The following is an 8,420-nucleotide window of genomic DNA, read 5'->3' on the forward strand; positions in this document are numbered from 1 at the left end:
TTAAGGCATAATGGTTCTCTGGACAGCAGGCAGGAGTTTCTGTAGCACCCTCTGGGTCAAGCGTCGAACTAGGTTACCTTTCCCTTAACACACCCTTTGCTACAAGGGTGAGTACACCAAATGTATACAGATCAGAGCTGGTCTTCATTTTCTGTATGTCCATACTCTAAAAATCAGTTTCATAATCTACAGCAAAGAAGGCCCTTTAAACAGCAGTTTAAAGCAATCTGATGGAAAGCAAGTATCATCTAAAGACTTAAATACAAATGTTCAGCTGTGTCAGTTCTGGAAGATGGTTGAAAATACTACACGGAAACGATCTCATTACGTAGTGAGTCTGCTTTTTGAAAGCTATTTCTCATGACATCTAATACTCACAAATAAAGGTGATTCTCAGTGTGAGTAAAGACCTGCGCAAATAAAAGTAGAGGAAACCTATTGCAAGAGTCTTGAGACATGAAGTGCTCTGTAATAACTGCCCATGTATATGCTCTTATTCTGTAATAAACATGAGGTAACAAAAGGCATGATGAAAAAGGGATGTATCACCTCCTATTTTTTACTGTGTGTGGAGAAAGAGCAGACACTTGAGGAGTCACAGTGGGTAGCCATTCATTGCCAGCTCTAGCTTATCCTGGGATAACTGGATTCAGGTACCTGCATGCTCAGAACCGAGACTTTTTTTGTGTTATTTTGGGGGGACTTTGTCCTTTTGACTTTTGTATTGGTGAAAATATTTCCATGTCAGTCATGGTTCATTCTGCCTGGTGACCACTATTCCCATTGATGAGGCCTTCCACGACCTCCGTACAAGGTCAAAATTTATGAGCCATAGTTCATAAACCTACAGGCTTGCTTCGAGACCATGACTTGAGGAATTTTTTTCTGTCTAGTTTGGTCTTGTTCAGGGTCTTTCAGGAGGTTTATTCTTAACCAAGGTACTGTGTGGGCTAGAGATCAGGAAAAGGCACTGAGCACCTCTTAGCCATGGGTTAAAGAGCACAAAGGTGTAAGTGCAGCAGCTACAAAGGAGCAATCCCTCTCTGCTACTGACATCAGATAGACATGCACTTGGAAAGGTTTCATTTCTCAGTGCCATTTTTTAATAGAAGGGGAAAAACTTTGTAGAGGGTTTTTTTTCAAAAACGTATGAAATACAAGCTTTTTTGTTAGCTGCTTCCCAGGAAGCTGACATTGGGAAAAGTTTCTTGTGAGACTGACTGGCAGAGGTTGGAACCCCTTGCCCGGCTTAGACTGGTGAGGGGTTTGGTGTCACTGAAAATCCTACCTTTCTGACCTGGAAAAATATAGAAAAAGGATAGTGCATCAAGAAAGCTGCATCTTACTCACTTCCACTTCATTAGATCAGTCGTTTTCCCATTTAAATTAGCTAGGATGAGGACATGGAGCTGAATGGACTTGCAGTGACAGGCAATCTGTAATATTAAGTATGGATTGAAAGCCAGTGCATCTATCACAGGTTTTCTTCCAAATTTTCCACTCTTTATATTTCAGCAAAGCCTTGCCAATGTGCAGACAAGTGTTAAAAATGTCCCGAATTAAAGAGGGGTTGGGCATATTATCACAATTTAGTTCAGCATCATTAGCAAGCTTCCTCTGTGCCACTGAAATAAAATAAACCAAGCCATACTCTTATGATGGTATACCAACAAGAACACTGTTTGTGTCTTAGTACCGTGAGTTTTAACTGAACTAGTCACCCAGCCGGCTTTAGGAATGGGAAACAGCACCAGGCAAGGTGTGGGGAATCCCATGTGCTTGCCTCCAGTGACACCATGGCTCAGTTACTGATGTGTTACTATCTCTACAGGCTATCCATGCTGTTATTAATTTAATAACTGAACACCACGTGGCTCTAAATGGGTTTTTTTGGAACTGATTTTATCCTTGGCTATAGCTCAGGTAGTACCAGCAGCCTTCACTGCTCCACAGAGTGCAGCTGCCCTGGTATTTACCCCCTGACCTGCATGGGGTTTGTAGCCTATGCAAGAGCTCTGCGTTGCCCCCAGGATCAGGCACAGCCTCAGGCGGAAGGGAAGACTGACCGCTCGGTCACACAACAGACTCACACCATTACCACCAGGTGAGCCAGTACTAACAAGGAGCTGCATTTCCCTAACCCACCCCTGATTCTCCCTCCTCACCAAATCCACATCTGGTGCATAGTGAGTAATGAAGATGGTTTGAGCTGTCTTCAACAAAAATGTCCTGGTGCTTAATTAACCCTTGCTGAGGTAAATCAGCATGCTAACCCAGCAGAAAATTATTCCGCCAGTCGTTTTTTTCTTAGAGGGGATCACTCCTCTCCTCTAATCACAGCATCAAAGCTAATCCAAAACAGGACCTTAAGCAACTGGCTGTGTTTGACTTGTCTGTATCCTGCACCTGTCCTGAGCTGCTAGCATTAAACACCCACATCCACACAAAGACAGAAAACTTCCTGAGGCATGGGGAATGGCTAAACAAGAATTTGTTTCTAGTTTAAATGTGCCTTAAGATCTGCAGCTGCAACACTCTAACAAAACAGAAAGCAGGTCAAAAGAAGCACTTGTTAAATGAAACCCCTCTGCAGTGTTACTGCTAAGATTTTTAGCGCCGGGGGAATGCATTGCGGAGTCTGTCGTGTATTTATCTCTCAGCTTATCAGAGGATTGTGTCAAAGAAAATGATAAGTAAAAGATAAGTCAGTTCAAGACTGACAAGACCATGTTGTTTAGGTTGCTTGAACAGCAACACAGCAACATGTTAACCAGCATCGTTAGCAAAATTGTAAATAGGAACTACATGCCTGGTGGCACTTGTGAGGAGCAGCCACCATCTAATGAGTGCCACGGGTCTTTGGTTAGTGCCGTGTACTGCCAGCTACATCTGTGAAACAAGGCGAAGATAAAAGATAAGGAATAATAAAGTAGGATGTCATTAATCAGGTTCTACAAAAGTAGCATATCAGTAGATAGTATTTAATAATACATCGCCCCGAGCAGCTCGATGTCTGAGCCTGATCTCATCTTCTGCATAAAGCATCTCCCTTGAGCCCAAGCTGTCTTATTTCACTTTATGAACCGCAGCATCGGACCTGCTTTGCTGTTAGTGGGCGGTGGCAGGAGGCTTGTCCTGCCAGGAGGTGATACACAAAACATAGGTTACCCTTTTGCTGCATTTAAGGAACTAACAATAAATAACAAGGCCATTCAAGTTAACACATCACCTAATGAGCTGTAACTGCCAACCAGTCCACCCATTACCAATTAATAAGAAACAAGATTGCACATGTTAGGCACTGAACACACCTGTTAGCCCAGAGGTATCCCGCAGCTCCTGCGTCAACCAAAGCAAATGAGCTTACCCATTAAAGCATCAGGAATATCAACATGGGGGGTGGGATCCGTCCTGAATGACTTCAGCCATCTACAGCCAGTTTGGTCATATTGACAGTCTTTAATGAGGAGAAGGGAGAGAAACTGGTAATGTTGTGGAACAATTCACGGGAAACTCAAATTTTTTTCTCCAACAGAGGCATTATGTCATATTCTGGGTTGGCAAAGATTGACACAAGCTGGTGGGTACTCTACATGCTACAGAAAAATGAAGGAATCATTTTAGACTGTTAAAAACAATTTCTATAGGTCCTTGTCTTTGCAATCAGTGAGGCTGTTTGCCATTATATATATTGGTTCTGGCTGGAAGAGAATTAATTTTCTTCATGGTAGGTTGTATGGGGCTGTATTTCGGATCTGTGACCAAAACAGTGTTGATAACACACTGGTGTTTAAGCTGTTGCTGAGCAGTGCTGACACAGTGCCAAAGCGTTCTGTGCCTCTCCCCCCACCAGTGAGCAGGCTGGGGGGCACAACGGGCGGGGAGGGGACACAGCCAGGACAGCTGAGCCCAACCTGCCCAAGGGATATTCCAGACCATACAACATCATGCTCAGCAATAACAGCTGGGGAAAGAAGGAAGAGGGAGGACATTTGGAGTGATGGTGTTTGTCTTCCCAAGTCACCATTACATGTGACGGAGCCCTGCTTTTCCAGGAACGGCTGAACACCTGCCTGCCGATGGGAAATAGTGAATAAATTCTTTATTTTGCCTTGCTTGTTCAGGCAGCTTTTGCTATGCCTATTCAACTGTCTTTATGTCAACTCATGAACTTTTGCACTTTTATTCTTCCAATTCTCTCCCCCATCCTACTGAGGGGGAGCCAGTAAGTGGCTGTGTGGGGTTTAGCTCCTTACCGAGGCTAAACCACAACAACCATAAAAAATTTCCATCAGGATGTTCCTGTCCATAATAAGAGGGTTGGAACTAGGTGATCTTTAAAGGTCCCTTCCAACCCAAATCATTCTATTACTGTGTAAAATGTATTGTTCCATATGAAAAGCAAATCTTTTTCGTGCCACTGTTTCCAGCAGTGTGTCACGTGGAGGTGAGTGTATGAGCTCAATTCTGCAGCAGGCATGTTTTGAAGACAAAATAGCAGTTGTGCAGCATTACCTGGATATTTCATATATATGGAATACATATGGTATGTGTAGTATTCATGCTGGTGAAGAGGTGTTGTGTGACTGTGCAACTGGGAAACACATTAACAACTGCACTGCATTCTAAAAATAGCCCTCAGATCTAGGGCAGGAATAGGTGATGTGTCTACACATCAAAGCTATGAAGCTTGTTGCAATTAACCAAGCAGCTGAAGAAGTGGAAAGGTGCAATTTTCCATTGCTTCTCACAGAGGAAACACAGCACATTTTAATCATTCCTACAGACCACAGAGAGACACCATCAAGAAGGCTCCAAAGGTAACAACACACTGATGAGAAGATGAATCAGTTGGGAGTCAGTTTTCCTCTTGGTGACTTTGTGCTGCAGTTTCCAACAAGCATGAGCCAGCTCAGGCAGGCCTTCCTTACATGTGTCCATTGCAGTTTAACACACTCCCTGTGTATTTTAGAGGGTATGTATACACTGCTGGTCAATCACCAATGGCATCCTACAGCAGGAAGAGTAAATGCTGTCTCCATGGCATGACCTGAATCTGTTCTTTGCTTTATACCTTTTTCTAGATCTTCCTCCAAATGCTTTCCACCCATTCTTTTTTTCCATGCCTATCTATATTGATAGGTTACAGAGAGCCAGAATACAGGCTTGAACACTGATGTGATTTTCTCTACCTTTATAATCTTAGACTTACTATTTTGTCTTAGACCAACTAGCATTGTCCTCCAGAAAAGCCTTGACATGGCTGAAAGGTTAGTAATGCCAAGGGCCCTTCATTACCAGCAGCTTGGAATATGTCACAGTGGTTCAAAAGGCTTTGCTTTATATATGTGTTCAGCTTTTTATATAGATTCTGCTATACCAACCAGAGCTAAACCAGCTGGCCTTACCGCCCAAAAAGTTATCCGAGACACATAGTGCTATAGAGATAGCAGCATTTCTATCCTTACAGTTCCCCCTTACCTCTCTTCCTGAAACAGTTGTTTTCCTCAACCCTGTCCTCAAAGAGATATAGAATAGTGAATGACTTAACTCACATGATACTTTTTTTTCAAGTCTTGGTGATGCCAAGGCAGTCATTTAACTTCACTGCTCATCCAGCCTCTCCCAGACATCTGCTGCAAGAAAAGATGAAATGCAAACCTGACGTGCCTCTGTTACCTCTAAAGGCAGCACAAGGAGAACAGCTCTGAAGTAGACCCCTAGCTTCTAGAGCTGGATGAGATGAATCCCACCCCAGCGGTCTAGATCGTACTGTTGCAGGGACAGGTCTTCATTATCATCTGCAGCCTCAAAAGCCTTGTGTGGAAGCTAGCTATAGTGAGGCTAACTAATGGCAGCAGGCTTGGCTGGGAGGTGAGGGATCTGCAGAGCATAAGGGTCCTGGCTGAAAAGCAGGAGACTGAATAGTGGAGATACTGGCAGGCAGTTAAACACTCCGAAATTTTCTGCATTGGGTCAAAAGGAGAAGTTTAAGAAGTACATTAAGGTTAGTAGTCGCAAAACACTTCAGAGAAGTGACTGGTCCCATTAGCTGAAATAGCTAGAGATTCCTCCTACTTGAATCCTGAAAGCACAGAGATCAGCTATCTCCTCCTGAAGTGCAACATCACAGGTTCATAGGAGACCCCATATTCTTGATCTCCTTTCGATTACAGTACAGATGATGAGTTTGGCCCAGAACAGACAGTGGCTGAATGCATTAGCTGGAGCACAGGAGGCAGCAAGATGGAGAGGTGCCATCACAGAACAGTGCAGTTAAGGAAGTCGTCTTACTACAAAGCACATTTGTGACTAAAACCCACACAGATTTTCTCCGTGATTTTCTCTGTTTCCAACTAGACCGGCAGGTCACAACCATGTGGCATCTGTAGATCCAGGGAAGACCAGTGATTTTGCAGGCTCCTCTGGTAGAACTATAACCACTTGGGAAAAACTGTGACAGAAAAAAATTGGCAAAGGTGTCCACAGGAAAAAACACAACTGAGAGGAGAGGACTGGGGAAAAAATGCATGCTTACTCCTATGCTAGCTCAGCCTGGCTCTTCCTTGTTGTCTCAGCTGGCTTCACATAAATGCTTCCTTGGTGCAGACCTGAGTGTGAGTCTAATTTCAGGCTATTCCTTCTCACCGGCTTTAGAGGAAAGGAAAAGTATTTACCTGTCCAGTTTAAGAGCTGCTGTGAGAATCTGTTGCTTTTGACATGGTGCCAGAACATGTAAACCATTTGGTGTGTCATACTTCAAATTTCTGCTGACTCCGTTCATATATATTTTAGTCCAATTACCAGAAGGGTTTATTTCCTCCTAAACTGCCTTTGTCGACTACTTCAGTAACTAAACAATTAGACTAACTTTAATAAATCCTTTAGGAGGCAATTCAGCATTGACAGAGCCTGTTAAGAAATGTGTTTAGATAAAACAAACTCCTATTTTTCTCCAGCATTTTTCTTCAGAAAGCTTTGGCTTCCTCAGGTGGATGCCCTAAAAACCGTACCCTCTCTTCTGGCATCGAAAAACAAACTACCTGGATTTTCTTCGTCCAAGATTATTACCTAACTACCATAACATTGTTCTAAAAACAAGTAAAAAAGCTTACAAAATGCTCAGAAAGCCCTATAATATATGGCTCCTGATAGGGACAGAGTCCAGCTAAACTAAGATTCTCTAGTTGCTACAGATTTGACTGCAGATATTTGTTTTTTATTGTATATTAATATAAATTCTCCAGCATTGAAGCTACAAAATCAACCCAAGCTGCATCGACTCTCAAAATGATTTAATATTTACAACAATGTGGATTTCTATGGACTAAGATAAAATCACTGGGCAGTGCAAGGAATGTAATACTCCATAGAAAACACTGAAATTTGGTACCAACCCTGGTGACACAGGTGGTCTCGTTCCTTCTCAAGAGGAAGACACAGATCCTTTCAATCCCAGCTTAAAGCAGGTCATATCCTGGCTACACCAGACCCTGTGTGTATGAACTGGTTATTTATTTTATGTGCCTAAGCCTGACACATCTGGCGTGCTGAAGACTGGTGCAGGACTGGGTGGCAGCGGGGGGTGCCAGATGATGCATAGGTTTGGCAGGTGTGTGACTAGGTGAGACTTTTTTGCATTTTTCTGTCTGTCACGTCGCAGCTAGAATTATAGCAGACACGCCAAGCTCTGCAAACCTGCCCAGTGTGTTCAGAAACTTGCCTTCATTAAAAATATAGGAGTGCCCTCTGGTGGAAAACTGAACATCAGTGTCACTAAAAATCACTTTTTTCCTCAAATGCAAATACATGCAAGTTGTTGCTGGTAGACCAAAAGAAACTGCAGGACCCAAAGCAATTCTTAGTTATGTCCCTGGATATTTTCACCTAACCATTGCCCCTGGCTAGACAACCTGGAGATTTTTTTTTTTTTTTCATTAAAAAGTGGGTTGAGATTTCATCTTCTTTCCTACTCTAATAAAAGCATTGGGACACATCTCCTCTTGGTATATTAGGGATTGATGTTTCATCTCCTGAAACTGAAAAATACTCTCTGTTTAACAGTTACTGAGTGTAACACATTTTATGTTGCACATACAATTTTGGTGGGATTGTAGCATATGGAGTTCTGGTTTAGATGACTAAACTTTCTCTGTATGTACAGGAGAATTAGGCACTGCCAAAAGGCCATCCTCTGTCAGAGATGTGCCAAAAAAACTAATCCTGCCTGTAGGGAGAGCTATTCAGCTCCTCTCCATGTTTTTTGGACTTTGGTGAACATCTTGTACAAGTGTATCTATAATCATAAAGGATGTCTAGACTTAAATATACAACATTTAGACCTCCATGCCAGGGCAGAAGTAACCCACCCCCTCCACTGGTGACAGGGGAAAGTCTTGGTCTCTTTGATGGCTGTAAAT

Source organism: Falco biarmicus, chromosome 6 (genome assembly GCF_023638135.1).
Source record: "Falco biarmicus isolate bFalBia1 chromosome 6, bFalBia1.pri, whole genome shotgun sequence".
In the NCBI taxonomy this organism is placed as follows: domain Eukaryota; kingdom Metazoa; phylum Chordata; class Aves; order Falconiformes; family Falconidae; genus Falco; species Falco biarmicus.